This window comes from Periplaneta americana, chromosome 11 (assembly GCF_040183065.1).
Source record: "Periplaneta americana isolate PAMFEO1 chromosome 11, P.americana_PAMFEO1_priV1, whole genome shotgun sequence".
Lineage (NCBI taxonomy): Eukaryota > Metazoa > Arthropoda > Insecta > Blattodea > Blattidae > Periplaneta > Periplaneta americana.
The window spans coordinates 90,584,996-90,590,491 of NC_091127.1; the positions used below are offsets into that span (position 1 = coordinate 90,584,996).

Below are 5,496 nucleotides of genomic sequence, written 5' to 3' on the forward strand. Positions count from 1 at the left end.
TCCAAATGACATCCATCATTCTTGCAGTGGACTCTTCAAATATATGTATTTCTATAAAAGTGCTTAGATCATTTTCTTTCCAGTATCACAATATTTTTCGCTTATCTTTATTTCCAAAACGATAGATATCTTTTGATTTCGGCGATGAACATCCGAGGTTATGCTTAGTTTAATCAGTAAACCGAGATATAAAGTTAGATAATCTCTGTCACAACAGTCTGTTATGAAACATGAAGAATCTGTAACTAAGATGTTTTAAAACTGCGATAAAAAGGCACGTGAGATGATATTGTGTTGTTTGGCTACATTTACTGTTAATCACATTAGATAGCATTACAATTGTAAGCGATATTATCAACTGTTTTAACTTCTGTATATCTACATATTGAAGCCGATAATCGCTATAAAGTAACTTGTTTGTCATTATAATGGTTTTCTATGACATCTAAGGAAACATATGCTTCACTCCATTCAAAAATGGTTTCCTGAAACTTTTTTTATATTTACTTTCGAGATAGACGGAACCATATTATAATTGGAAACAAATAAATCTATATATTTATCACTTTCGTAACAATTGCGTAAAATAATAGCATAGAATTTTTTTTATTTGAAAGGTTAACATCTTAATCATTTAAGTTGTAAAATGAGTCATGCCAAAGTTGAAGTTCAATATTCCAAGACATATGGTAAATGGATACTGTTATTCTCTTCTTTTTTCCCATTTCATAATTCCTGTTTTCCTCACTTTCTTCCTCTACTCTTTGTCTTGGTCCTTTCTTTTCATACCTTCCTCTTTTACGTCTTTCTTCTGTTTTCCCTCCTTCTCTTTCCCTCCTCCTCTATTCCTCCAAATCTTCGACATCCTTAATATAATAGACACTTCTTCAAATCTTTCCATGACAATTTAAAAATTGTGGGTAATTTAAATCACACGTAGTTGCAAAGAACATATTATAAAATTGTTAGAATGGTTATGTAATTCCTTCAGCTCTCAATGTCTCAACTTGCCAATTTTGTCTATGAGTTTTACAGTCTCTTTCTCAAATGCTAATAACCTTAAATTTTGCAAGTGAGAGTGCGAATGGTTTAGAATATTCGTAAACTGTCAGTATTATAATCAACTTCATAACCGCGCAGCTATTTGGAATAATGAGCCGTAAAATCTGTAAACGCAAGGGTAAAAATAAGCGCCGGGCCTGCGAAAGTTCACGGATCAAGAAGATGCCAGACTAGGACGTGAGTTATATTGCAGTCCTCACGTCAGTGAGTGGCTGCCTGCTTCACTCCGTCGAAAATTCCAGAAATTAATAATAAACATGCAACGAACAATAATATAAATTTAGTAATTATTTCATAATGAACATAAACATCATTCTTTCTAGGATTTTGGCGAGATGGCCAGTTCTGGCCGCATATCGAATAAGCAGTTCGTACTGTTCTTCTGTACTAGACCTTTACTATTTGCACTTACTTCACCATTTAACTGTGATCCCTATTTAACGACATTTATATATTGTTCCTACATAGACTGTAGCTATTAGGTTCAGCATTATCTCAAGACGTAGTAATACATCATGTTCACTCCATGCTAAGAAATATCACTGATTGTAAAAGTAAAAATTTCTACATAAGGTCTATCACCATTTGAGGGGGCAGAGCATATGTTCTACATGAGATAATAATGTGGTGACAAGAAGAAAAGCAGATTAAACGTAGCCATTTATAAAATAATATCCTGAATTTACAATTGGAGATGAGAAAATCATCGAATATTCTACCACTCCAAGACAAGAAGTCCAGGATCTCTAAACTCACGAGTAAATTGTATGTACAGTATTAGTAGTTATGTCTAACGAATATAGTAATGCTAATAATAATAATGAGACTGGCGATGATGATTATATATTAATAGTAATACTTACTTACAAATGACTTTTAAGAAATCCGCAAGTTCACTGCCGCCTTCATATAAGACCGCCATCGTCCCTATCCTGTGCAAGACTAATCCACTCTCTATCATCAAATCCCACCTCCCTCAAATCCAGTTTAATATTATCCTCCCATCTACGTCTCGGCCTCCCCAAATGTCTTCTCCCCTCCGGTTTCCCAACTAACACTCTATATGCATTTCTGGACTCGCCCATACGTGCTACATGGCCTGCCCATCTCAAACGTCTGGATTTCATGTTCCTAATTATGTCAGGTGAAGAATACAATGTGTGCAGTTCTGCGTTGTGTAACTTTCTCCATTCTCCTGTAACTTCATCCCTCTTAGCCCCAAATATTTTCCTAAGAACCTTCTTCTCAAACACCTTTAATCCAAGTTTCACAACTATACAAAACAACCGGTAATATAACTGTTTTATAAATTCTAATTTTCTAATTGTTTGACAGCAGACTAGATTACAAAAGCTTCTGAACCGAATAATAACAAGCATTTCCCATATTTATTCTGCATTTTATTTGCTCCCAAGTGCCATTTATATTTGTTACTGTTGCATCAAGATATTTTAATTTTTCCACCTCTTCGAAGGATAAATCTCCAATTTTTATGTTTCCATTTCTCTACAATAATCTGGTCACGAGACATAATCATATACTTTGTCTTTTCGGGTTTACTTCCAAACCTATCGCTTTACTTGATTCAAGTTAAATTTCCGTGTTTTCCCTAATGGTAATAATAATAATAATAATAATAATAATAATAATAATAATAATGAATAATAAGAACACCGAACAACACGTATTAATATTTTGTGTTACTTTGAAATAAAAGTAGGTGGCTTACTAATTCGTCTTCATTCAATCCGATTTTAAAATGGTGAAAGAGAAGGCCTTATGTCTAACTATGCAAGTAGAAATAAATAAATAAATAAATAAATAAATAAATAAATAAATAAATAAATAAATAAATAAAATTCTTGTCACTTTTTATTTCTCGGAGAAATTATTTAATGTTTTTAAAATAATGCAAATTTGTTCACAATTTCACATCCGCAAAGAAAATTTCACAAAATTCTAAAATATGATGCATTTGAATTAAAAGGTATTTCAGAACACAAACATAATGCCACACAATTTCATTTACTAAGATGAATTATTGTTGCAGATGTATAGGCGTAATTAATATTACACGATTTGTAGCTGGAACTATTACTGAGACAGTACCGCCTTTGAATTTTGAAATCTATCCTGATGGAATCTCTTCCCGTTCCTGTCGCGTAGGTTCGGAGTGAAGAAATTCAGGTGGGACTGCAGAAAATAGACTTTTAGGGACATATTATAGCTTATTATCTCTAATGGTAACATATTTTTCACTAGCTTAATAATACAGTTAACTCTTCTAAAGTTTCCAATGAATTTTAAGCGAACATCTTAGAACGTACGTTCGGCAAGCCAATTTTTCTATTTTTATAATTTCTTCACAAAACCAAAATTGTACGGAATTAATGACCAGTTAAATTGCTCTGTTTTAATTTTCCGTCACTTAATATCGGAAACTTGTCTCTTAACTATTGAACTCCACTCCTCTTTTTGTCCATTGCTTCAGCAAAGTTCTCTATTAAGAATTACTTGTTATGGAATGGTTGTAGGAAAATCTTTTTAGGTTAGGTATTTTACGACGCTCTATCACCATCTAGATTATTTAGCGTCTAAATGAGTTGAAGGTGATAATGCCGGTGAAACGAGTCCAGGGTCCAACATCGAAAGTTACCCAGCATTCAGTTCACTTCACTATCATTTAAATTATACAATAGAGTTTAGTCTCTTTGTAACTTAGTTGGGAGAGTGCTGGCTCACGACGACCATGGATCCGAGTTCAAACCCAGGCGAAGGCTTAGTTGCTTTTGTGATGGTTAAAGCCAAGATTGTCAGAGTTTTTCTCGTCATTCCACTAACACTCTACATAATTTTCATTTCACTATCTTCCTCGTTTCGGAAAATATCGTATGTTCTGTGTTTACTTGACGTCAGAGACATCGTCCGTCACACTAGATGCTTCTCGTGGTTTGTCCAAAGTTTTGTAGATGGCAGTGACGGTGAGTTCTAGATTACTAACAGTTTTGTATAAGAGGAACCGAAGCCCCACAGATTCCTGCTTACCTAGAAGGAATATGAGGAACTAGAGATCACCACCAGAAGTGTGGTGTATGTGTTATAAGAATGAAGAGGAATGAGTAGTGTGGTGGATGTTGGAGCCGGCTGTGCCTCTAAGCATAGTTGGCACGCAACTCAATGCATCACGGGTGCACAAAAAGCTTCTATAAGTTTCAGTGCCTAGGACAGCAATTGTATATGTTCCTCTCGATAAAAACCTCTATACCTCTACAGTTGAATTTAATAGAAGTAGTTTTCCTTGTGAAGGTTCATTCATTAAAAGTGGTGATGATGATGATGATGATGATGATGATGATGATGATGATGATGATGATGATGATGATGATAATGAACTGTGTTTTCGTTCTTTAGAGACACATGAAAGTACTACAAAGATTAGGTTCTTTGCTTTACACATATTAAGACAGGCCATCACATTTCATGGATAAAAAAGTGTAAATTTTATCGTACTAGAACTGCAATCTACAACGTTGGCAGCCCTTCGTATTTTGGACAACATTTTTGTGTGATTTTTCCTGCGATTTACTTTTATCATGACACGTAAGTGATATGAATATCAGTAGACTTCGGCTTCTCTTCAGATTGGCAGTAATCTGATTTTAATCACGCAGTTGTTTGCAGTGTGAGACTTAGTGATGCTGTAAATTTATGTCAATTCAGCGAGATAAGATAAGCATTTCCTTTCCTACGCCAGAGAGGTTTTTTTATCAATGAGAAATTCCCAGCCATTTTACTAACCTTGCCACAATGAACATTTTAAATTAACCATTAATGTGAATAATTTCAAGGAAAAATTGTTCCGGAGGCGGGTATCGATCCCGTGACCCTTCGCTTAGCGCGCGAGAGCGTTCGCGCGCTAAGTTGTGACGGTGTCGTGTATAGTTCCTGGGGTAGCTCAGTCGGTAGAGCGTTCGCGCGCTAAGCGAAGGGTCCCGGGATCGATACCCGGCTCCGGAACAATTTTTCCTTGAAATTATTCAAACCTGCTTTACAGGGAGCTACTACCTGAAAGCCAGATTTGTATAACAATTAATGTATTGGAAAGCTTCGTTTTATTTTTGTTGTTTGAGCAAATATAATAGGTATGTAAATTAAGAATGTTAAGGGTATACTGATGGGAGATTTTGTCATTTTTGGTAAAAAAAAATGATTTTTTTTGTTTTCATCTTTAGAAAATTTCTATAGTCTAAAGATGCTCTCTGCCAATCTTCATGGCCATACGACCGGTCTATCAGCTGATTAGTGTCACATTTTGAAAAGGCTGCGCGCTCTGACTGGTAATTTAAATGCTCCGTCCACGCCCTCCACTCTGAATTCTGCGACTATTTTGGAATTTACGCTGCATTTCATACATTATTTATTATATTAGATCCG

General features: G+C 35.0%; 1 non-coding gene across 1 annotated transcript; it reads left to right on the forward strand.

Annotated features, from left to right (window-relative positions):
* The first annotated feature begins 5,005 nt into the window (after positions 1-5,005).
* On the forward strand, positions 5,006-5,079 carry TRNAS-GCU (transfer RNA serine (anticodon GCU)). Its single transcript has one exon. It is a non-coding gene; the product is annotated as a tRNA-Ser (tRNA).
* The last annotated feature ends 417 nt before the right edge of the window (positions 5,080-5,496 follow it).